The sequence below is a fragment of the Eupeodes corollae genome, chromosome 1, assembly GCF_945859685.1.
Source record: "Eupeodes corollae chromosome 1, idEupCoro1.1, whole genome shotgun sequence".
NCBI lineage: Eukaryota > Metazoa > Arthropoda > Insecta > Diptera > Syrphidae > Eupeodes > Eupeodes corollae.
Genome location: NC_079147.1, coordinates 207490830 through 207518074, shown reverse-complemented (window position 1 = coordinate 207518074; position 27245 = coordinate 207490830). Strand labels below are relative to the sequence as shown.

General features: G+C 34.1%; 2 protein-coding genes across 3 annotated transcripts in view; one reads left to right on the top strand and one right to left on the bottom strand.

Annotated features, from left to right (window-relative positions):
- Positions 1-27245, top strand: part of LOC129953952 (probable basic-leucine zipper transcription factor D) — a 401434-nt gene that overhangs the window by 284766 nt on the left and 89423 nt on the right. For both annotated transcript variants that reach the window (XM_056067515.1, XM_056067514.1), the window contains one exon: positions 6403-6426. The gene's annotated coding sequence lies outside the window, so the exon portion shown is untranslated. The remainder of the gene's footprint in view (positions 1-6402; positions 6427-27245) is intronic.
- LOC129948362 (uncharacterized) overlaps positions 1-27245 on the bottom strand; it is a 77748-nt gene that overhangs the window by 47205 nt on the left and 3298 nt on the right. The gene's annotated exons all lie outside the window — the stretch shown is intronic.

Genomic DNA, 27245 nt, shown 5'->3' with positions numbered 1-27245 from the left:
CGTTTTCAGGGTGTGAAGACCAAAATATTGCCACTATGTTGGTTTTGTCACAAATCAATTTTTCCACCCTTAGCTTAAAATTACCTATGAATATACCTATACCTATACTTATCCCAGGGAACATAAAATATCGAGAAACTTATTTTTAAAAGAAATGGCTTGGGCTACGCACAAGTGCTGGCCACGAGACGAGACTTTTATCCTCTCGTACCGGTCAAAATCTAAAAATATCAATCTCGTCCGGTGTCCGTCTCGTATAACTTCTTGTCAGTTGTTCCAACGGTAGTGTCTTTTGTTGTTCTATCTAGAAGAAGACTATAAAACCCGAAAAGACTGACGAGGCTCTCAGCAAATTAATTTAACACAAACATTCTCGTCTTGGTCTCGTCTCTGAAAATTCAAAAGTAGTATCGTCTTATTTCAATTCCGCATGAAACCTAGTTTATGCATTTTTATCGTTCCAACTTTTAAGGGCCCGTTCTGAGCAGATGGAAAACAGTATTTGTCCGGCCCATACGAACTCACTTATTTACTTAAACTCTGGTTTCCTTCTCGTTCTTTTGAATCAATTTCACCTACGTCCCTTTTTGTCAAAATCATGGACAACTCACCTCAAGAAATATCTGGAAGATTAAAGGCTTCTTAATGACCGGCAGTACGGCTTTCGTAGCAATAAGTCAAATAAAACATTACATCGTTTTGTAAAAAGTATGATTATTGTTCTTGACATTTCTAGAACATTGCACAGAGTTGCTTCTCTTATCGAAAATGTGTGCCTCGGGTTTAGATGAAGGAACACTTGATTATAATCCACTGTGTGGTCCTTCGAGCAGCTTTTTCATGTTGGGCAGAAAACAGACTAATGATGGCCAAAGAGTATAACCCGTCTAAGCAATGAGGTCATGGTTACGGGTTCATGAAGGGTTGGATCAATAGCTTTCCTGGAATGACCATGATAATTATTGCATCGGAAGTACAATTGAAGGGATGTGACCAACATTCTAAGTGAGTAACAAAAGACCACCCTATTTCGTTCGATCAGAAATCTCGTCTTTGTACGTTCAATACAAGAACAAAGTATAGAATGGGTTGAAGACGACGGAAGAAATGTGTTTCTCCTATTGATCTGGCTACAATTTACAAAACCTATAAATCTTTAAAACCTGAGCATAACTCCAATCTCTGGGCTGGTGCTCAAAAAACGTACATATATAAAACTCTTAGACAATATCAACCAGGATTCGTACAGTTTCTTGTCTTCTTTAATTACTTCAATGGACTATTATGTATAGTGAAATACCCATCTGAATATCACCCTTAAACCGTTCAACAGTACTACTCACGCTTTAATAGGAATGCCCGTCAGTGAAGTACTAACATTCGTTTTTTAGCCATCCTGCGTGAGTGTACCTTGCCTTATCACGCGCTTTTCTATCATTGCAATGTTAAAGAATTCAAAACGACACCATTTTTTACCCCGTCTCTGCAATGTTAAAGCTACTTAAGCCCCATGCAGTGTATCCTATTTATGAACGAAAGGCTTACCAGATATTTCTCTTCCACGGATTTTCATAGACTTAGTGGTAAAGTTATTAATTCAAAAGTAGGTGAAGTACCCACCAGTCAGATATTTTTTAATAGCTTTCTGAGGTCTTTTCAAATCCTAAGCAAAATATCTAAAAAAAAGTTCATAATGGGGGTGTCAACTGGATTTTCCCAACATAAGTTTTTGCTCGTTTTTAACAACATTCAATCAATTCTTCAATTGGTATTTCATAACATCTTTGCTCCTGATTACGAAAACACACAACCAACAACCATTATGGCCAAACCAATGTTTGAAAAAAGAAAAATAACTTCAAACAGCAACTTCACTCTTGTTGGTCACAATCCCATGACATCGCACCAGATATACCGGCAAAGATACATAGATAGAAATATATAGATACTGAATACTATAGCATTCATAAAAATGGTGCAATGTGGTTGTTGTTGGATTCTTATGGCAGAGAGGTAACAACTGTCATTAAAAAATGATGTTTTATGTGATGTGATGTGTGCTACTCATTTTGAAGCCGCTGCTACACTAGCGCTGCTGTCTGTTGTTGTTGCTGCTGGTATTGGTACTGGTACTGGTACATCAACTTCAGCTTAAGCTTCGGTCGGAGGGACTTGGCTTGGCTTGGCTTTATAGCAGCACTTCAAATCAAAGCAAAAACCCGAGGCTCATTTAGAATTCCCATCAATGTCCAATATTATATTCCTCCATCTTAAGTGAGGAATTTCTGGGGTGCGCACGCTTGCGCACCTCTCTTGTTAAAAGTGCGCTATTGCCAAACTCTGATGTGGCGCGCGTGATGCACCAACAAGTATACACATTTTTTTCTTTGCTGCTTGTTTCTTCGTCTAATTTGTGTGATTTTCAGTTCAATTCAGCAAGTTTATGGTATACAGTATGGCTTAGTGGGGTTAGAGGGTTAAGTAAAGTGCTACAACCATCTTGGCGATGGCGATATGGTGGTGGCAAAGCAGAAGCAGGAGCAAACATCATCTTATGGCGAGCATCTTTTGTGATAATCGTGCGATGGCAATCAAATGCGCACAACCAGCGCGCATGTTCTTCATCTCTCCTAGATACGAGCTTATAGCTCCTCCAGGCACTATACTGACTGGCTTCAGATATTTACTAACAAAAAAAAGTATCTAACTCTTCTTTCTACTCTGACTTAAGTCGATGTTATATTTTATTTAATTCCTCTTTTTTTGCGCTTTGCTTGTTTGTATGTCCTCATGAAGCTGCTGCTTTGCTCTAAAACTTGTTGTGTGTTATAATTACGCAAGCGTCAGAAGTGGGATCCTCTTAAAAAAACACGAAAAAAAAACAAAAACGATTTTAAAGATATGAACACAGGAGAAAAAAATTCATGAAATATGCAGCAGAAATAATCTTTATGTGGAGAAACCACGACCAAGAAGACGATGCGATGGTCTATAAAAATGAAGTATCTTACCTCGTTGGTTATACCATAACACCACATAGAGTTCGAAGCAGAGCAATATCTAGATACACTTCTATCTATTGGCACGCACGCAAAATTGATATTATGATCGAAGATACTTCATGTGATGGTCTCTTGTTGTTGTTTTGTTAGTCCACTGCGACTACAACTCCATAGATAGCAGAAGATACAATTTTGGCAGATCTAGATGCACTTTGAAGATGACTATGACGATGCCGGTGGTGTGGTGGTGGTGTATGTCGGGCGATATGATGATGGTGAGGATGCACTCAAAGTTGCGATATATTCAGACTTTTCTGATGGTGCATTTTGAATGTGATTATAAGTCAGTCGATGCATGATGGTATGGCTTATGGTGTACTTGGATAAATTTTGGATGTTGTAACGAATGTGGGAATTTTTTGATATTTTATTGGAGTATGACAGTGGCAGGAGCAAACGGAGGAAACATGATGTCATCTGATGGTATATTGAGAGGTTTTGATTTGATTTTTTTTAATGAGTACTGGTTTGTTGGTTTCTGTGTCTGTTTCTCCTTTTTTTACATCTTTTCTATTTTTATTATTATGAAGAATGATCAAGCTGTGAAGTTTTGTTTTTATTTTTTTTTCTTTAATCATTAAGCCACTTTGAATTGGTTTAATGACTGTTTTGGAATTCTTACGTAAAATAATGTCAAAATTATTGCACACAAATAGTATGGGGAAGGAACATAGTTGCACTTGCAACAGCTGCGGGTAAATTGTATACCCATACTTTGTGGTAATTAAGTGATTATTTTGTGTTTTTTCTGATAAGTTTGAGAAACAAAATAGTATATAACCACGATTCAGCATAGTTATTAGCTATAAAATGGTCACTTAAAACAGTTTATAGTTAAAAATTGTATTTGTATTGAATAAAAACTTAATTGATAATTTACAATCTATCTCAGGTTATTGCTTGTAAAAGTAGAATTTAAGCAAAAAAAAAAGAAAAATGGGACTGAAATGTTGTTTTTATTACTAGGAGCAATAAAGTTTTAATGCTGTTTGCTTCAATTCAAATGCCTTGCATTTCAGAGCTCTATAAGTATTTTCTTCTTTTTAAAAAATGATTTTATTAACAAATATTTTACATAAAACATCAATTAAAAGTTAACTTCAAATTTGAGCAAACTATAATGTAGCTTAATTTTACTCCTAGACTGCATACATCCAACATAGGTTGGGTACGGTGGCCGGCGGGCCTACATCTAGGCCTTGAAAGTATTTTTGGAATTATCATATCAACTATACTGGACCACTTTCTTGAAAATCAAAAAAATCATGATCTTAATCTTTAAATATTGAAATTATCAATAAAACTATGCTATTACATCAGTGTATAATAACGTCAGGTTTTTGAGTCTTCGCTACTTAAGTACAATTTCCTCTCCAAAAGGTACTCGTATAAATAAGCAAACTTCGCAAAAAAACAACCAATTAACTTGGTGGTTTATACTTATATTAGTAGTTTGATTTAAGCTAACCATGATGACATAGCATGCCAAAGGTGTGGGTGTAATTTTTGCGAGCTATAGGCCAAAATTGTTAAAAAAGTCAATGTCAGTCAGTATATTCATTTGACTAGATTTATAAATTTCCAAGTCAATGTTCTAGAATCTTATAACCTTGTGACCAGTGAATGATTTTTTTTAGATACCCAATTAACATTCTCTGTTAAAATAAAGCAATCGTCTGGGCAGATGGCATCAAAAATCACAAGAATAATTTTTATCTCGAAGCACCCCAAGACGTTTTCATCTTGCCTGACTTGGTTGAAGCCTCAGAAAGCTATTAAACCGAAATGAACAGTGATTTGGAATTTAGTCTCCGTTTTATTTAAGCACTGGTGTCTTTGCCTGAATTTATAGCGATGCCTAGGTTGACAAAGTTTTTTAACTATCACCAAGTTATAACTGTTCATGATGACTTTTTGACCAAGACGTCGTTCTTCAATTTCCTTTCTTGACCCCTCAACCCATCTTCTCCGCTTCCATCGCAGTGCTTAACAACACGCTGCTGACATAACCCTTTGATCTTCAAATAATGTCAATATAATCAGCGTAACCGAGTAATTCGACGGACCTTTGGAAGATGCCTCTATTTTGTATGATTAAATTTTGCACAATTCTTTCCAGAACGATGTTAAAGAAGTCGTTTAACAGTGCATCAACTTATCTAAACCCTTTTTTTACATCAAAAGCATCCCTGAGATCTTTTTAGATCTTCTTAAAGCAACGTTCATCCTCCTTCATCATTCCGCACAAAAGGACATGACATGATCCCAAAACTGTAAAGTTCTTTTCTATAGATGCTGTCATAAGCGGTCATAGGAAATCGATTAAAAGATATTGGGTATCGTGTTTAAGTTCCTAGGTTATTTCCAAGATCTGCCGTAATGTGTATATTTTGTCAATGGTGCACTTTCCTGGTTTGACAACACTGCTAAGGACCTATCAGCTTGTTAACAAACAGCTTCATACCTTCACATAATACGGCAGAAAAAATTTTGTACGCGATGTTCCGGAGATTAATACGCTTGTAGTTGGAGCAGTTCAGAGTGCCTTCTTTCTTGAGGATTTGACAACCTATGCTGAGATTGCACTCATTGAGCAAGGTTTCTTTCAACCATATTTTGCAGATGATTCGGTGCTTACTCCTTTCCAAATCATCACCTGCTGCTTTAAATGATTCGGCCATCAGCTCCAGCAGATTTGTTGGACTTTCAAATGAGATATAGCTATCTTCCTTTCGTCGAGGTCAGGTTTACGGAAATGTAGTTTTACGCTGCCAAAAACTATTATTTTTCCTTAACAGCAGAGTTCGATTAGTCATCGTCGTTATATACTCGTAGTTTCAAAAAGCGGTCTTCTTCTGATCGTTTTTACAAGTTTCCGTTCGTGGCTTTTATCCTTAAGACTTTTTGTATCTTTTGGTAAAATTTATGAACCTCATTCATTTGAACTCATTCATTTTGAACAATTATGAAGGTTTCTTATAGCAAAATGAATTTGTATTAAAAATGTGAATGAGATTTCAACATTATAAAATTAAAGGTAAACTTGACAAAAAAATCTCTCACCATTTATTTCTTATTAAATTAAATTGGACAAGACTAAAACATCAGAGAAAGAAAGTGATTTCATTCCATATACATATTTATTGTCACTCAACCTAAAACAACTCAACTTATTCGTATGGAATTCAGAACCACAACGAAGTCATATGATATCTCCAATACTATTTTCGAATTGGTAGCATTTTATTTTATTGTATGTTTATTCATGTAACTTTTATTTAATACGGCCATAACCATTCACTGCACCAACTTACGAAATTTTCTTTTTTTTTCATTTCAGAAATTCCACAGCTGATAAAAATGTGTAAGTTTGAAATCCAACCCATCATCAACTCAGTATCAGTCTCAGTCTCAGTTTCCTACCATCTTACACCTTTGATATAATAAAATCTATCAAGAAATAAAAACACAAATAAAACTTCAAACACTTCCATCAATCTCGTGTTATAGTTTTAAAAAATGTACATATATATTTTCCTTAATGTTAGTTTTTTATTGTTTCAACATTATAATTTAAATTAATTCTAGCACTTAAAAAAACATTTTATGACCCAGTGATTCTTGTTTTATTTTCTCTAGATTATTTTATGAGAATAAAAAAATCCAGAACAAGAAAAATAGTAAAGTTGTAATCGCATCACACAGTTTTTGACATAATTTTCTGATAACGTACTTTTGAGATATTTTACAATAAATTATTTACAACTTTAACGTAATCAAAAAACTAAACCAGAAACAAACAAACTTTGCATTAATCGATTTGCCATAAAATTAATCATCAATTTAAACTTATCTTAAATGGATTTAAAAGAATATCGATATATTGGGGGCAACTGCTAGAATCTGGATATTTTTGTTTTATATAAATTTCAATCAGAAGTATCTCACCAAACAGGTGGAATTGTAAGTTGTTTCGTGTTTGTTTTGGACGTCACAAAATCACAGAAATCAACATAATTATACAAAATTCTTTGATTTCAAATTAAAAATGTTTTATATTTTTAATTTATTCTAATTTATTTTATTTTGTATGTTTTTTTGTTAAGTTGCTTTGATAATCATGACAACACCACCTGTTCGATTCGGAATGGAATTAATTCTCGTATAAAATCAAACCTGAAGACGGGAGGCAACAACTACCCTAGAATATTTTTTGTTCGTTTTAAGAGAAATCGTGCAGAATCAAAAATAAAATATTTCACACCAAAATAAAAACAAAATAAATAATATCTCGGAATTTGCAAAACGAATTCGTTTTTATTTGAACGAATTCGCGCGCACGAAAATGATTCTCTTTTTTTCCAGCCTCTCTTTCTATTAGTTTTATTTTTGTTTAACTTTTAAAAAAATACACATAAAATGAAGAAAAAAAGAAATATAAAAATAAAAAGAGAAACTTTTTTAATCCGATAGTCGATTACATTTTATTCACATCACTTAGTGTTGATGGATGGATGTGATCTGGTTAATTATTATTGTTCGATGAGGTTAGCGTGATCATCGTCAGATATGTGAGAAATTATATTGACCCGGATTAGAGTTTTCGTTTTGTGTCTTTTTTTTTGTTTTCTTAAGTTTTGATTTAAAGCAGTCTGTGGATTTTTTTGGGATATTTATTTTTATATCTTAGTTTTTTGTAGAGATATAATGAGATACAATCGAATTAATCACATGAGAAATCGTGTTTTATTGCTATTATAGTCCTGTGGTTTAAGAAAACAATGTTAAATACATTTTTAAATGAAATCAAATACACAGTGGAATGGAAATACTCTTTAACTGAAAAAAGCTATGTAAGCATTGTACAAAGTTTTGAGTGTCAAATAGTGTTATCTTTATGTATTTTACATAATTTTTTCAAACCAAAACATTTTTAAACTGTTGTTGACAACAAAATTCACTAAGAAAATTAAAAAAAGTTATTAACTTTGAGCTTCTTGTAAAAGGAGATTTTTAATAATTAATAATAATTAATTTTTTAAGCATTCGAACTGACATGAAACAACTTTAATTTTGACTTTTAAGATGAGGAAATAATAGAACAATATCCTTAAACTTCTTTAAGCTTTGAGGTATAATATTTCTGAATAAGAAATATGCATGTAACTTTTTTATTAATTTCAAAACAAAAAGCATGTTGGATGGATGTCCTAGTCTAGCGTGAATTAGGGTTGCACACATTAAACTTCTTAATTCAGCTCGGTCCTTTAAGCTTGATATCTCCAGTAGCGGATTCAGAGATGAACCACTTTTAACCAGATCCGCAGTCTTTATCTAATGCACTGTGCTGTGGAAGTGGATTCGAAGACTATCCAGGCTGGAGCTTATGGCTTTCCATGCACTTTGCATAACCAAGCCATCACGGTAGTTGGACTTTAATCTTTCTGGCTAAGTCTATACGTTGCTCGTAATCTTCTTCTCCACTCAAATTCTATACATACTGAATGGTACATCAAGCAAGCAAATTTTATCTCGAAACAACGAAGGGTTCTTTCATCCGATTTTGTCATAGTTTATGCTTGTCACCGTATAACAGGAGGGAGATGGTAATGGTCTTATATACTTTGGTTACTCGAGAGTTTAACTACTCATTTGCTTTCCAAAAAAACAGAGGTTAGCAAGAGTAATTTCTCATTTGATCTCAGCGCTTGTGTGTCTGCATTCAAAACGAATCTGAAATAGTCAAAATCCTTAACTACCACAAAGTAAAGTCTCTCGATTTTTGACCCAGAGCCAGACGTCGGTGTTTTAAGTCCATCTTAATGGCAGCATGTACTTTATTTTTCCCTCATTAACCTCTAAACATAATTTTTCCGCCTCCGTTTTAATACTGCGTCCAATTATGTCAATGTCATCAGTTTCTTTTATTATTTTATTTTATCAAAATCTTAAGTCTATCTTAAAACTAGACAAAAATTCTTAAAAAACTAGCGTATATTTCAAAAACTTTAAAAAATATCTTACTGGCACTATGCGGGTGCTCTAAGATAATACATTTTCTTACAGCTACTGCCTTTCGGCCTAAGAACAATTTTAATTCTAAACAACAAGAACCTAATCTAAAACCTAATCCTTAAACCTATGTAAGCCCGCCAAAACCATCGCCCTAGACAACTTAAAAATGACATTCTCAATTTGAAGCCATCAAAACTGGTTCTCCTGCTTCACCCTATCTCGACGGTCTCTATAGGAAACAGTCCTACTGAACCGAAGGCACTTGACTCCGTGGTAGTTTAGCGGAACCGCCTCCCTATCCTGTATCAGCCCTCCATTGTCTAAATAGAGAAAAGCTTCGGTCGGACCCCTTAAACGTGCACGTTCGTAGAACTCATAATTGGGGTAGAAAGCCCCAAAAATTTAGCTGTTAGTCGACGAAATCGCTCTCGCAATGTGACAATTACCAAGCTTCAACAAGAAATTATCTTTTCTGTTTATGTTGGCTCTGTTGTCTAGAACCTGGTTGGAATAGAAATGTTATTACTCCGACTCTGGTGTTTTGTGTAGTCCAAGGCACCGTCGTCGCAGACATTTTCTATCAAACACCCAAATCTTTTCCATTTGAGATGAGGCAACGTTAAACCATACCGGGCACACATAGTCAATCATAGGCCGGATAAGGGCCATGTAGCAAATCACCTTTACACAGTTCTGTCAAGGCAAATGCTCCCTTAGCTCTGGCCAGAGCAGCAGTCATATGTCTGTCGAAAAACAAGTACTGCTCCAACCAGATGCCAAGGTACTTTACTACACTTTTATTCGCCAGTGGCTGCCTATGTGGTCCAACGATGTCAATGTCATCAGTATATGCGAGTTAATGGAGCATACAATATAATTATCTCCAGAGGCGTTTAAAAAAAAATGGCTGCTCCAGCGGCTTCCTTGGGCTTCAGCTTAGATACGAAAATTTTTGATTCGTCTAAGTTGTGAAGACGGTATCGATGGTTTCGTCCTTCATATTTGAAGGATCATACTGCCTAACAACTAAATTCGATTTGTTGACGTAGCAAGCAATCTGCAAAACTGCACCTTCCATATCCTCAGCATTGTCTGTGGTTCTACTATGATTTTTTCACTTTTGTCTTTACAGCCTTCATTTCGAGGTTTATGGAATTAAGACGGCGTTTTACCTGCTCTGAACCTCTCAACGTCTATGACGGCACGCTTCTCATATTTTGTTATTTTATTTTATTAGGTAACACAAAAGTCTGTTGAGAAATAGGGTCTTACAACTCTTAACCATTCCTGTGTGCGAATAATGTTTTCAGGGATGAATGTCACGTTTCTCATTGTCTGTTTTTTTTCGTCTCTGTCAGATGGATATAAGTCTAAAAATATGTCATCTTCTGATTTGGATCCATTTGCGTTTTCAAAAACAAGATTTGAAATTCATCTGACTTTCATTTGATTTATGACTGATTTTATAGACCCTCCCCTAATTTATGAAATTCAACCGTAACTATGATAAATCTTTTAGTCATTTAAAACCAATTCATTCACATTTCTATTAACTATTATTTGAAACATTCATCAATTGAAAACCGTCTCTAATGGTCAACTTTTGCTGCGTCCGAGTCATGACTGGATTACCTGCACGGAAGTAAAGAATTCAGATTCGTCAGAGATTAGATAAGTTGAACGCAAGTGAAGAAAATGTGACTCTTATAGTTCTCGTTAGTTATTTGATTAATTTGTCTGGGCTTCCTTGAAAAGCATCTTTTATTTCCTGGTTTTTCAAATTTTGTTAAAATGATTATTGTGTGATTATCCATTTTTTTGTTTTGATTTTTCAGTAATTTTTTAAAATCCACTTTATTGAATTCACTGATCTTCTAATTCTTATGGTTATTTGTTCATTAATATTTCAGTTATTTTTCAAGATCATTCAAGTATATACTACCTTAAAGTCAATCAACCTTAACACTTATGAATTGATTTCAATTTTAACCTCAAATATATTGTATATTTTTCGAAACATCAGATAAATTTTAAATTGGAACAAATACAGAAAATTACAAAAAACCAGCTCACCCCAATTAATTATTTCAATCAGTCTCTTTCCAGTCCACACCTCTCATAAATTCAATTAAAAACTAAAAACAAAAATAAAATTGGGTTCAAAAAAAAAACACAAAACGTCAAAAATTTTCTTGCTCCAATCATTCTCCTATCAGATATAAATTTATAAATTATGTACATATGTATGTATGTATATGTGTAGATACTAAAATCAAAAAGACTTGCCTAAACTTTAATCAAAAACTATCCGTAAACCAGCAGCTACCACTAAACCACCAAACCCGAGCAAGAAAGAAACTTATGCAATTTATTTTGATTTTAAGTAGAAAATTTATTCAAATTTATACGATTGGACTAATTAGTGCAAACAAAAGCTCTACATACAAACATAAGACGTATAGTTGAGCCAAATAGTTTATATGTATTAAGCTATAAATGTATTTATAAGTATACAAACAAACATACACAGAAACAACAATCATTAAAAATATTATTATAAATAAATCATCACAACCCAACCTCTATTGCACAGCAGGTTTTTATTTGTAATATTTTTGTTTTGTCTTAAACACAATTTTCTTTGAGACCATTTTCCGGTATATTACTTTACCAAGGAACCAAAGAAACTCAAACTCATTGAATAGAAAAAGATACAAAAAAGAAAAATAAACGGAATACGAATTTATTAATAAATCATAATTGAGATTGTGTGCAAATGGAATCGCTCACCCATTGACTCAGGTGGCCTTTGTTGGAATTTTCATACCTCCAGAGCAATGTGGCAAATCTGAGCTGCCGCAACGCCACTGCGCCACAACTCCGTGCACTAAATCATGTAGCAAGTTCATATCCATGATTCACAAAGTTCCAGTATTGTGTGGGACTTTTGTGTCATACGGATGGAGTTTTTTGTTTGTCACCGGCAACGACACCGGCACCGCCACCGACGCCACTTGGACCGATCTAATATATGTACACTTGGGCGGGTTATTTGCGATGAATCAATGACATAACCGCCCCCTCCTCTTGGGAATCAATATGAAGGTACCCACAAAACCACCGCATATACCGATGCTGCTCAAATATTGTAGAGTTTTCCTCTAAATAACTCCATTAATAAACATAAATTTTGCTACCGTGTATCTGTGTATCACAGTATCCCATCGCTTCGCTCCGATCGTGGACTGCGCCTTTGTTTCTGCACTCTTCTCAAATATGTATAAAAATAGATGGCTCTATATGCGCAAAATCTCTATCCACCAGTCAGGCAGCCTGCCAGAGAGATATATGAATAACATTACAGATTTTTACTACAAGCCACTTATCTTGTGCTCTTTCTTGGTCTTGGGCGTGTGCACCTTAGCGGTATGATAATTAGGGGCACGTTGCGTTACGACTTGGTAATATTTTCATTTTTTTTCTATTCTTCACAACTCACAATGTACCTAATAATGCTATTTTTTCTCAAAAGAGAGCTCACGGCCCAACCCAACCCGCATCGAACTCTTGACCATTATTGTTGCAGCAAATTTTTATTATTCCACTTCCTGTTACCAGGTAGCCTGTTGGTTGATCTGAAATTGTATTTTCCTTAAAATTAGATTCATAAATTCAGTTTTGTATTTTAATTTTGTTTTTTATTGAGATATCGATCGTAAAACAAAAGAGCTGAACAGCAAACTTTGATATTAATCTAAAATGTCATTTTCACAAGCAATTGTTTGAGGATGTTTATGGTTAAGCAACAGCTATGAATGCATATTTAAATCATTCTTGAACTTCTGTCATCAGAAATATCTATAGGTGGATGGTAATTAATCTGACAAGTGATTAGTCAAGCGTTTTATAAGCAATTTAAACAACTTTAGTGTGTGGTCGGCGGCGGTATGTGGAGAGTTGTATATTGTTTTGTAGTCGAAGATATGTTTGAAAAATAATTACATGCCCCGCATAAATGCAATATGTGTTTGTATCTGTGCTAACTCGTGTGGTTAATTTTTGATTACTGTTTTAATTTCTAGTTAAATAAAAATTATAAAACAAGTGTGTGGGCAAGGTGATAAAGTAAGCTGCAAATGATGGTGATTGAAATTTATATACGATGGAATAGAACATATTTTAAAAGTAAAAGTCAATGCGAAGTAAGAACATTTTTCTTCTTTCTGACATAATTTTTGAATATGAATTTCGAAAAGAAGATTGAATTTATATAAGGGTCGCTTAAAGGCAGTAGGTCCGAAATCGAGTTTGAAAATGAACCAACGCAATTAGTCATATAGGAAGTGATTTTGTCTTCATTTTCTTTTCAGATTACATGTGTTTTAAATTATTTCTTGTTTGAACACCGAGAAAAAATGTTAATTCTCAAAACTCTGCCAGGAGCACTTCTTTATACACCAGCAACCAAAAACACTGTCCTTTCTTGCAGCAATCTTGTGTTAAGATTTGTCCTTATCTTCTTGGACCTATCGGATCAGTAAGATACTTGGGCATGGTTCGAACCCCAGTGGAGGTATAAAAGTTTTTCAATAAATATGAACGAACCAAAAACTAAGCACCACAAATAAAGGAATCTGATATGACGTTGGCATCCTCGATTCCAGCCTTGTGGTAGCACAAACAAGTTGTGGCTGTAGTGTTCAAACCCTATAAAGTAAACATATTTATTCTTTGAATCTTCGTTATCATTTCCTCCTGTGCACAATAACAGCAGCTAATGTCCTTCATTGTTATTACATACACCATGAAGTAAGAAGAATGATTTTTCTAAAAGCCTCATAAAGATTAATACTAGTATAAAATTTCAAATGTCTGCTATGCCGAAAAAGTCTAAATTCCATCAAAATATCTGCAAACATTCCAATACCATTTAAACGATGCCCCATTAGCTATTTAAAATCTAAGTCGAGGTTAAATGATAAATTATGCCAGATATTCAATATTCATCCAATATGATGGATAGTTCTGCAAAGTATTTAAAGGTAACACAGAATTCTTCTCATATCATGCTGGGGGCATTTTGTTCTTAAAAAAAAAAAAACTGAAATAAAGACTAATGACCCTTCACTAATTATCATTCAATCTGTCACATCTAATTGCTCCCTTAACTACCTTAACTTATCTACTTTAAGTCGCCATCGGCATTTGTGTTAAATATATTTCAACTTTATTATATTCTTGTTGTTGTAGTTGTTTAGTTTAACCCACTTGTCCAAATACCTCACACTCGATTTCTTGAGAAAAAAAATGATTAATATATCTTTAGCGAGAGTACTTAGCACTCACACATATATGCATGCACTTATGTAGGCACACAACAAACCTTTTACCGAAACAAAATGACTAAATCATCTTTTAATTGCACTTTAAACATTGTTCATGCATCATGTATCATAATAATCATCATCAACATCGTGTTGGTCTTACTAAAATCATGTTCAATTACAAGCATCATATTAAAATGCTTCACAACAAGATGATAAATACTTGAGATTTTCTAAGCTATACACAATCGCCTCAAGGGCTTGTGGTGTTGCACATATACCTACCTTTAATTCATTTCAAACCTATACAAAAACTGATAAATAGAATTTTCAAATGTCCCGCCTAAGGGGTGATATTAAAGGCACACACAAATTACAACATGTTGCGAAAAAGCATCACACTGTGTAGAGACCCATAACCAAAACGTCATCTAGAAGTGCATCTATTAATAAACCAAGCAACAAAAAAATAGGAACAATCTTAAGCCCTCTCTAACAAACAGAGCCCATCGTGCATGTCAAATTGACAGAAATTATCCGTCAAAAAATGTACTCGTATATGTTGCACAACACACCATACTCGTTTTCGCGCGCGCGCACACATAACATGATGACTGACAGCTATGCAAACAACGAACAAGCGGCTGTCAAAATTGGCGCACCGTTAAGTAAACTTAACATACATTTTGAGCTACAAAAAAAAACTAACAATATTGTCCACCAAAGGCCAGCTATTCGAGCACTATTATAACGTACGGTTGTGGGAGGCCGAACTTTACCGAAAGCCAAACCGTAATAACAACTGTGAACTGCAAAATCACCTTTATGCTTCATTCTTTCAGGATTGAAAATATGCATAAGCCAACCCGAACTCGAACCCAAAGGGTGTCACGTTCTGCTGAAGTCGCTAGAGCGTTTCGTTCACACTCCTCACGATTTTCAATGTTGTGTCGTTTTTCTTTTTGTTTTTGTTTTTTTTTTTTTAATATTGTCGTCATAGTTCAACAAAACAGCTGAAGGAGTCCGTGCAACATGAAAGTAAGACCAAGCGCGAAGAAGTATAACTAGGTGACTCTGTGATGTGAATCATGTTGTGGGGGTGACTCTGACTGATTTTACTTTTCATTGTAATTCCCCCCAGAAGACAACACCACAAAAACTCGAACCCGAACCCTCCATGAAGCACACAAAGAGCACATTATAAAAATTATGCTAAACTATCAACAAAAATAAAAATAGGTTAGCGTAACACCGGTAGATACACCATCATCATGGAACTCTCATGTCTGATGACGATGACGTAAAATACAAAAACAAATGCCCAACAAAAGCTGCTTCAATTGTGGCAGCAACATTGGTGCAGCAAAATTAAATCAAAACGTGGTTAGTGTCTTGTCTACCTTGTTGTTGTATTGTCATGTTGTTTTTGTTTTTGTTGTATGTTTTTTGGATTTTGATTTTTTATCATGAGTGCTACTGTCCCGGGGGACGAAATTATCTCGTTGGTTCTTTCTGTGCAGAATTGGTAATGACTTCTTGATATATATGTCTATATACTTTAATCTACAGTATGGAAGTTGCATTATACAACACTCGCAGTAAGGTGAGTTTAATTGGAAAATTGATGTATAGACTATATACTCGACTACATACATAAGGATAACTTCGGGGAAATTGTATGCTCCGTGGTGGTGTGCTTTTTTACTGCGTCTTTCGAAATTTGAAATTCAAATTTTTATTCGATTCGGTTGTTGATGTTGATCGTGGTGGTTTGGCAACACTTCAAAATGTCAACAACACAACACAAAAACAAAAAATGAAGTCTTGTCAAAATGTTGAATTGGAATTAAAATTTAAGCAGAATATTGGGTGAAACAGGATGTTAAGGGGTAGACCTGCCAAATGTTGAGTGACTTGTTGAGGCAATTAACAGATTTATATAGCTTGACCATGATAAATAAATTATTACACAAAAAGTAATCAATCTGCCAAAAAAAAACCATGTTTTAGTTTCATTAAAAGACTTTTTATGGAAAATTACAGAGCTTTTGATCTGGTCTCTCACTAATGAAACCCAAAAATCTTAGAGCCAATTTTTTAATGAGCATTAAACTTTCTTCCTCTTAGATTGTCGCTGTTTAACCTTAAAAAGCACAATTCAAATGCGAGTTTTCATATCCTGTATACTTGATGGTTTGCTGATGGTTTTTGATATTGTGAAATTTTTAGAAACATTGCATGAAAATTGAACAATTCAATTTTACAATCACTTTATTTCTAAATAGGGATATCTGTACATTATGGATTAGAATTTTCCAAAATATCCTTAATAAGGTATTTCATAAACAATTCTCTCATTTACTATTAAAGAATTTGATGTTAAGTATTGTCGTCCTGTGTGCGAGTACAGTTGTCAGGGATAGATAGGTCCTACAGTTTAAAGCCGAATCCGAACAACTAATTTTAGAAAAAAACTTTTCATGACAAGAATTCCACGCATAAAGCAGTACCCGTGGAAAAAACTTTAGATGACAGGGATCGAACCTAAAGCCCTCTGGCTTGACAGTCCAACGCACTTACCATTATGGAACGGGTACAACACCAAATAGTTATCATCTTTTAGATAAAAGTTGAGTTTTGAACACAACTATCAGCTCTCCTATTCATTATTATTTCATCACCTGTAGTTGTGTTCGTATCTTTTTCATAGATTTCGACAAGATTTTACCATTTCTCCATCCACCAATCCTTATTTCTGATTAAATAGTGAAGCATTTTGCTTACAAGTCGCGATGTGACTTAGTCAAGTTCTTTTAGAAGCAAATGTCTTATGTAAATCTGTTTCAGAATGGTATAATTTGGAGCTTTTTTATTTAGTAGGTTGAACAATTTTGTAATAAGACTTTTCTACATTTTTCCAACACTTTTTCAAACACTTCAAATTAAAAGTTCTGCACCTTAGCAGAATTTTGATTTAACGACTGAATAAATGTCTGCACTTAGTTGATAGGTTAACATGTTTACTGAACAAAATATGTTTGCAAACAAATAATATTATGTTTGTGACAAGCTTTAGTTTTTTATCTAAATCGGCCTTGAAATCAAGTGTTGTACTAAGCCTTACCTTCAAGAATCTATGCTCTCTCATGACATGAAGACATTTGCGTTGCAGGAACCAATTATAAATTTTTGTTTTGGGTTACTCCGATTTCTTCTTGAGAAAACCATCATCTTCGATTTATCTGTGTTGTGCGATAAGTTCTAATTTTTCAAGTATGCAACCAGTTTATCATCAATTGGAGGTTTTGGAAAGTTTCAGACAAAACATCAGCGTACAATAAAAATGCACTAAGCTGTTTCACTGCACTGCGTAAATTTTTTTGTATGGCTTAAAAATGTTACCAATAGTCGAGAAATGTTTTCGGAATCTTGCGTGTAGTTCGGTTATAGTATAGTTTTCGTAGATTTTACAAGTCTAGTGACTAGAATTCCACAAAAGGCTTTGCTAATGCTATTTATAAAGAAATTTTAAAATTTTTGAATTGATTTCTTTTACTTGGCCCCTAAAGTTTGAACAATTTTCATAGCGTTGATGGTGCGTTTTAATAATTACTTCGCTCTCTACCACTCGATTCTCGAACGGGTTAAGGACCCACTTTAGGTCAATAAATGTGAGTTTTATGGGTTTGTAGATGATATTATTTGTATCGTTTATTTTCTTAACCTAGATTTGTTCACTCATTTCTCTAGCCCCAATGAACAAAGCAGACAGTGCCAATCTATTACTTAGCTTATCTTTCCATTGGATGTATTTAAGCCACTTTATAAATTTCTCAAATCCAATACCTTCCAGCTTCTAGAAATCATATCACCCAATGAAATATCATGTGTATATAAACTTATATCTCTTCAATCCTTTTATTGAATTCAATAACTACAATTAATAATAATTTCCAATAAACATAATATGCGTTTGTACTTGATTACAGTAAAAGATATCTTCTTCTTCTTAGACTACGACTTCGACGCACGCGTTTATTATATGAAAAACGTAACTTAAACTTTTCATATCAACCCAGGCTCCAACAACTGAAGAACAAGTCCCTGTGCGTGTGCCTTACGAAATTATAGATACCCACAAAAATATCAATTTTAAATCAAAGGAGATTATCATGCTACGATTAAGTTTTTAAAAAAAACAACAAATAGTATACAAATTTACTCTAATAAATCTCCAGCAAAATGAAGAAATATTTTTACTAAACAAAAATATATAGATACTTTAAAACGACTATAAGCTACCTACCACTTAAAAGATAACTGATTATGATCACCGTGATGGTTTAATAACGTTATGTGTTTTTGTTTGTTTGCTTGTATCAATCGATCGCTTAGAGTATCCGTATCTTCAGACAATTTGTATCTTATTTACATGATATAAATCTGATTAATACAACAAAAAATAAGAAAATTGATTAAAATTAAGAAGAGACACATGTGTGTATAACTATAAGACTTTTAAGTTGATGATGATGGCTAAACAGGAAATGCTAGATGGCTAAATGTGTACATAGTTAGAAGTCAAGTTGTATGGGCATTAGTTTTAGGATTTTGTATCTTCAACTGGAATTGAGTATTGATAAATATATTTAGAATCAAAATATCGATCAATTACATGTAAAAGAGAATAGAACAGGACCAAACCAACAAACTTGAGGAACACCGTTCTTAAATAGTATTTCAATGAAGATTTTATTAATATAAGAACGAGAGAGGTTTGATGTGTATAAAACGTAAGTAAATGAGTCTTTTGCCTGCTCTTCTTTTGGTTCTCCTTTTTTTCTCTTCAGATCATATCTTATAATTGATGGCAATGCGTTTAAACTCACCTCTCAATATAATTATACAATGTATCACTTTTTAATTGGTTTCATTTAATTACAATTTGATCCATGACGTCTAATTAAAATCCAGTTTAGTAGCTTAAGTTTCTTTTTTCTTATTTATTTACACTTAAAGCAAGAAAAATGCCATAGTCAGTCAAGTGGTAGCTGCATTGAATGTGTGGTGTAAGAAACGATTGAAAATTAATTGGTTTTTTATTAATACGAATTAATTATTGACTCATTTAAGAAACAGCGAAACGTTAAATTCAAAACTTTATTTTTTCAGAATCTTTGAGGCTTCTAAAAGCAATCGGAATTTTTCAGATAAAAAATGTTACCAATGCAGAAACCAAAAAGTTAAAATATGTTGTAGATAACTTCTTTAACTACCGCATTATATATTAATAGATCCAAACTCCACCTTCACCACCTGCGCCAACATACCACTATCAGCTGCTGACAAAAGTTGTGATATAGGAACTCTTTAATCCTCTTTAAAAACAAGGAAACGAATATGAATACCAAAAAACTATGAAAACCCAAACAACCATAACATGAGCATGTTCGGTCTCTAGATTTATGTACCGTGCTGGCATAACGCTGCTGCTGCACTGCTACTCCTAACACAAATTGTTAAAAAAAAGAAGAAGTTTGCAATGTTACATGGATGAATTCCGTTTTTCCTAAGTTTATGTTCAAATATTATGTGTCTCGGCCTCAAGTAGGCATCAGAAGTGTATGTCTGTTTGTATAGACTAAAATCGGGATTTAGCCAAAAAAAGAATTCAAATTCCATCTTCTTTTCGATCAAACAGATTTTCATTACATTTTTTCAGCTTTTTTTGAAGACTTGCAAGGGCAAGTATTGGAATCACAATCTGAGAAAATAGATGTCACTTATCATAGACCTATTAAAAGTCTCACTTTATGACATAGCAAAAGGAATTTAAGGTTATGTAAAACTGCAGAAGTCAGAATTAATCGAACTTAAAGATGGGATATAAAGGTTACAGAAGTCATTAAGACATTGCCCTAAATAAGCCTTCACTTAATTATAAATCACAATCTTAGGATAGAGATTCAGTGATTTAGTCACACCGAGCAATTAACCTATGCATTAAAAGCAGAAGTCACTAAATCAATGTCTTACATGTTACCAATTAACATTCCGATAGAAATGGCAACAGTAAATCAAGTTTTTAATTAGAAAATGTCGCATCGAATTTCCGTGATTGGTATTGAAATCGATAAAACGTAATTTTCAGTAGCATCAAGTTGGTGTTACTTGGAATGTAAAATAATTACAAACAATAATAAATTAAATTGATTAAGACTGTTATTAACAGTGTAAGATCATGCACTTCTTTATTTCGTTGCCGATTACTTTACCAAATCAGCTTTTGATAGCAGATATTGCTTTAAACTGAGATAGAAAACACACCATATACAATTTCACAACTAAGTACTTTCTCAGCTTATTTTTTAACCGATTTTCTTGAAGAAATTAAGTCTTTCAGTGCCATATTCTTGAAGAGGTTCTAATACCTATACTAGTGTTATAAAAGTGAAGTGTTTGTTTGTTTGTTTGTTTGTTTGAATCCCTTAATCTCAGGAACTACTAGCCTGATTTGCAGAATTCTTTAAGTTGTAGATAGTCTACTTATTGAGGAATGTTATAAACTATATTACATCACGCTAAGACTAATACGAGTGAAGCACCAAAAATGTTTCAAAATCTGTGATTTTTTCCTTTTTAGTAGCTTCTTTTGCTTGCGCTGACGAAATGGTTTAAGTATTGCTAGAATAATGCACAACAGATTTGTTCCCCTTTAATAGTTCTAACAGCGACAGCATAAAATATGCGAGTACCGCTGCGAAAACATCTAGTCTATTTCAAATGTCTTATGTTGACGATGTTTTGCTAACATAAGAGCAATTTCACACGACTCAGTTTTACTCTTTTTCAATTTAATATGCACTTATTTTGTTTGATGGCGCGCGTGCATCTTGCAGCAATAAAAATGTTTTCTTTTCACTGATGAATGGATATCATTCCAGCACTTGGTGCATCAGCTTTAGCTTAAGCATCACTACCGGTGCTGGTTACTGGTGCTTCTTCTACTATATTCCTATATAGCTAGCTGATTGTGTAATGTTGGTTCATCTTATTTTTCTATTTTTTTGTTTTGTGGTCTTATTGCAACTTCGTATGTTGGCTGTTGCCATAACGTCACGTATGATTTGGATTTAAAGTTGAAGAGACACTTACCATCTTCATCTGAACATGGATAATCTATTCACATGCCGCTATGTTGGTTGTCATCATATCGTCTTCTGGGTCGTCATTCCCGCAAAAGGACTTAACCACTTTTGCCGAGGATCTCATCATCATCATCAGCATGAGCTTAAGCATCTTCAGGCCAACCAAGTCCAAATAGAATGAACAAATACAACCTACTGTCACTCGAGCTCACTCTAGCAGTTGTTACTATCAAATCTTTCTCCGTTTTTGGGAGCTCCTCCAACAAGCGCACGATCCACCACTGATGCACTGACTCTATCGAACTTTACTGATAGAAAAGGGGACTCCCTCACGTGATTTTACTTCTTGGTCACTACTATGAAGATGATGATGAGAAAAGTGGTGCTACCTCCAAGTACCTTAATCGCGTGAACAAAGTAAGAGCAGTGTCGCACCGGCTCAGCTCTATAAGACTCCTTTCTGACTTTGCGACTTTACCGCCTTGAGTGTTTTTGTGTTTTTTTTTTTTTTTTTCTTGTTGTTGTTGTAGTTTCTTTATGGAGCCTTCGTGTTAAAAAGCTGTTGCTCGCTGCTTGTTTATTGGACGAATTTGGAATCGGTACATTGGACCATTGGTGTTGGCTTGATTCGTGTTCCGCTGACATTCAAGGAAATTCAATTTGAACATGCTGAGCTGACTATAAGTTGAGTTGAGTTAAGTTGAGCTAAGCTACGAGGATGGCTATAACACACTGATGCTGGCTGACTCTCGATTGAAGAAAGAAAAGGTGCGATTGGTACACGTGTTTGGCTGACACTTTCTGTGGTCATTTCTTGGTTTAATTTGGAGTTGGATTGCATGGAATTTGACATGTGCGAGGCATGTATATTTAATTAGGGACATTTCAATTCACCCTTCAGTCCCCTCAACAACCAACATAATGAATGTGACGAATGAAATGAACAATAAATTCCTTTATACCAAAATTGAAAATCAAAATAAAACAAAAAACAACTTATCACCAATTAAGAATCCATTAACAGTTCTCTCCTTCGAGAGATGGAACCAACAGCATCAGCAAAAAAAAGAAAAAACTCATTTTCAAGACCTCCTTCCTACTGTTTTCAGTTGTGAATTTTATTTCCCGATATTGATGCCTTTCGGGCTGCATGCAATGACACAAAGACTATGCGGGGCTATAGTGGATGGTAGATGGTTTTTGGTTTTTATTTTTCTGTAATTTACAAGAAAATTGATGGCCACACGACGACGCGACGCTACGGTGACTCCAACTCCAAGCGAAGACCAAGATGATGATGATGATGATGATGATGGTGCAGTTTAGTCTTATCCTGGACCGTGGAGTTTCGGTTTACTTATGCCACTGATGGAATAACATACAGAGCTCCAATATTGTATGTATATGATCCGCTTATGCTCATCTTCATCCTTTCCGCGGTAAATCGCTTATGCGAGCGGTATGGTTTGGCTTTGGATACGGATATTCGCCTTCTTCAGTTTGCTGATATACCGATGGGAAATCGAGGCAACTTCGTACGACTAACTATATAGCTCTGACGCGAAAACTAAGTTATTACCTTTTCGTGATCAAATTAGCCATTATTGTGCAAATATTCAACATAAATATTACAACTACCCCCAAATGCAACCGTCTACCGCAAAACCCATCAACCCATCAGCCCATAGCCACAGCGCCCCGCCGCGCGCCGCCGCCGCCGCCGCCGCCGCCGCCGCTGCCATCATGACACAGTTGATAGAGTTGAAGAAAATACAAATATTTGAGTTCCTGAGGTTTGAGGTTCCATCTTCTCGCAAGGAAAAATTACTCTTATGTTTCCTTCCATACATGAGCTCTGTTACTGTTAAATAAAAACAAAACAAATCAACTAAGAAAAACAACCACGATGGTTGATTCTTTTTTTCGGGACAGAGAACAAGAAAAGTCAATTATTTTTCGTCGTTTAAAAATACTTATTGTTGTTGTATATAGCAACAGCTCAATGCTGGATTTTGGACAGAAGTTTGAAGGAAAAAAGAGAAATCTCTGATTTTAAAGAAGATGGGACTTCGATTCCAATTCAGATGGCTTCAAAGTAAATAAAACAAAAAGAGCAACAATATTGTTATGGGCCATCAGATGAGATTTATACTGATATGAATTTGTGTTCCCTAATTATAGAGAAGTTATTTTGTCGGCTTTGGTTTATAGGGATTAAGCTATTTGGATGTTTGCTATAGATATAGCTTTTGAGCATACTTATTTTGTATGATCCATTTTTCAATGGAACTATATACACTCTCTAAACAATTCCATTTCTATTGTTTTTAGCAATTTTTCTGCGAATAATTTACAAAAATCATTCTTTTTCCTAAAAATTAATTTTTTACCATTCGTTTTTAGACGACGTAGTTTTTATTGTTAGCAAATTGTATGACATGTTTTTGAAAACAAAATGTAAAATACTCCCGATTTCCTTTCAAATTCGAGAAGTGCTAAGATCAATCAACACAATCAATTGTTAAGAAGAAACTTTTTCTTCATATGATATTTTTGAAATTTTAAGGCTTAAAGTTTGGCAATTGTGCAGTACTTTCCTGTACAATTATTCTGCTATCTATCGGGCAGATTTTACCATCTATATAATCTGACATTCGCTTCAACAGCTGTTCATGTGAAAATCTTATGCTTTCCCATTTTTACCGCCTTCCTTAGTCGTAGTGTTTGGTATGTCATAATTAGTTAAATGTGATAGATTGGGTAGTACTGTACTATTTTTGGCAAGTTCGACCGTTTTATAATTTTCGGGAATTTCGCTATGACCCAGCAAAGTTGAATGTTGGAGAAAAGTGTAGTCTGCATGCTTAGAAATTAATTCTTAATAATTAAGAATAAATAATTAAGTTAGGTGGTGCAACAGTCCTTTGAGAACCAGGGCCTAGCGACTTACAACTATCAACCCTTCCTGTGTGCGAGTACTCCTGGCAGAGATGGAGGGGACCTACAATTTAAAGCCAACGCCTTTTTTTGAGAAAGTACTTTTCATGACAAGAATTACTCTTGGAGAATTTTTCAATTCCTCGCAAGAGGCAGTACCCGTGAAAAACACTTTAGATGTCACAGGTAGGGATTGAACCCAAGACCTCTGGCATGATAGTCCATCGCACTTACCATTATGCCACGGGTACTACTATAATATTTAAGAATCACAAATTAAGTAAACGGAGTCCATCTAGAGGTGTCAGATAGAGAAAGGTGCCCTGTGCCGCGGATGGGGTTGTACGAAGCGATTCCCTCATAAACTGAACGTTTGACTTTGCTCAGTATGTCGCGGTTTACACTTTTTTTAATGCTGCCTCCATAACCGATTAATGCGAAGTTTGGGTTGTCAAACCCCATTAATTAACAATATTGTTTTTGCAGAAAAAGATAGATAAGTTTCCAATTTAGTTTTTTGTCTAAAATAGACTCAGATATTTAATTTCATCTCAAAACATTAATTGAATACCTTTTATAAAAGGAGGGTTAATGTTGGGAATATTCTAATCCACAACGATTAGCCTATTGTAAAAGCTTATTTAGACCTGTTTATAACAGTTATTTTGGGTTTTTCTCAAACTGACATAGCAAATTTCGCATAAGCCATCACTCTAAATCCCTCCTAATCCAGACTACCCAGTTCCAGAGGAGAGGATACAGCACACCGCCCTTTAATGTGTAACGCCATTTCTACCCTTTTACCCTTATAGTCGACATGTTGGGATAACAATCAATTTTTCTAAGGTCAATCAATCTTCCTAAAGTCTTAAGAAGGAAAAGAGATTGACTTATTGGTCTAAGATTTAGGTTTAAACCTAACTTTCAAGCATTTACCAGCCTTGGGTATACAAAAACAAACTTTTTTTCAAATTCAAAGAATATGGACCAGATTTAAGCAGCTATTGAAAATTATCTCCAGAATAGGTTTTATTCTATCCGAGACTTCCTGGAGCTCGGCTAGTATCATACCACCTGGACTGTAAGCTAACAATTTCTTAAGATCAATAATGTTTTAGCAACGTTTTCCAGAAAGCTCATTTCACTTGTCACGTACCAATACATTTGTCCAGTTATTAATGTTGAATATAACACATACCCATGATCAATGAACATGAACTTTTGACGGCCTAAAGAATATTTTTTGATTTAGATTGTGTTTAAAATCAAATTCAAAACAAATTGTACCACTCATATTTGTGTTGAATTAACAACTAAGAATAATGCTTCAAAAAATCTTTCTTGTGGTAAGAACTTTTCTTTATGTTTCTCCTATAACTGATCATGAAACCAAGCTAAGAAGTTTAAACTGAATTTTAAATAGTTTAATTGGCTACTTCAAACTCTACTTTGTTTCCTCTTTGAATAAAATACCGATTTTAAGAAACCCACGCAACCAAACCAAACACATATAAACTGCCATAATAAATTCTTTAACAAGCTACCGCGCGCTGCAGCAGCCTGCCAAACTTTACGAATGCCACCCAAGTTTATAAAACGATTTGTTTCATGAATTTATGCACAAAGATTGTCATCGTAAATTGGTCATAATCTGTTTGAGAGAAATAAAAAAACAGAACCAAAAATAAAAATATATATAAACAACGAGGAATTCAAGACACATAAACTTAACAAATCTCAACTTAGTAGAAAAGAGATTAGGAAGTCTTAGTTTAACTATTGCTGTCTATCTTAATCAGGTTATGTAATATATTAAGACTTTTTGAAAAGAGAAATATAAAAATCAAAATCCAAGCTAAAGCAATTATAATTTAAATCATAAAAAGACTTGTCATGTGTCGAGTAAAACTAAATTTTGAAAATAAAATTATGCAACACGTGCTACGAGCTCAAAAATAATAATTTTGTAGCTGCTAGATGGCTTTATGGTATTTTAAATTGTTGCTATAATTATCAGGTGAATTTATTTGTCATTATCTGAGAAGCGACACCCCGAATCATTAGATTAGAGCGTTTGCTACGGTTTACCTGAAATTCATTTTTAAAAATGTTTGCTCAACTCGAACGACAATCGGACACACTTTCCTTAAAATTTCTATGCACACCAAGAAGGGAAACTTTTGTATCTTAAAAATAAAACTTATTTAAGTCAAACAAACATGTTTAAAGGTAAAAGCAATTATTAAGTCCCAGGAATCAGAAAAACAAAATTGTTAAAAAATTAAAGGGGAATCTTTCCAAGCTATGTTAACAATTCCTTTACTTTACAAATATAAGTATGTGTGTATCTCCGAAGAAATTGGCTGTTTGCGTGTTTGATCTTAGCTACAAAAAATATCGACAGACAATTTAATCACAAAAGCCATGTCCATTCCAATTCAACTCCTTTTGAAAACTTGACTCAATATGGGATTCGATTCAAAATTTTTCAATGTAACTTTGCCAATTTTAATCATTTCATGGATTGATAGTAAAATTCCCATAATCTAGCTAACTTCTTTTTTTAAAATATTTAACTCTAATTCGTCTCTAAATATCGATTTCTTATTCATGGGAATTATTCATAGTAAACATTATTTCCCCAGACCAACAAGACAGAGGTCCTTTGAGTAGTTTTTGAAATTTTTTAAAAAACTTTAATTTCATTTTGTTAATGGAAAATAATTATGTAAGCAGACTTAAGATTATTTCAAACTGTT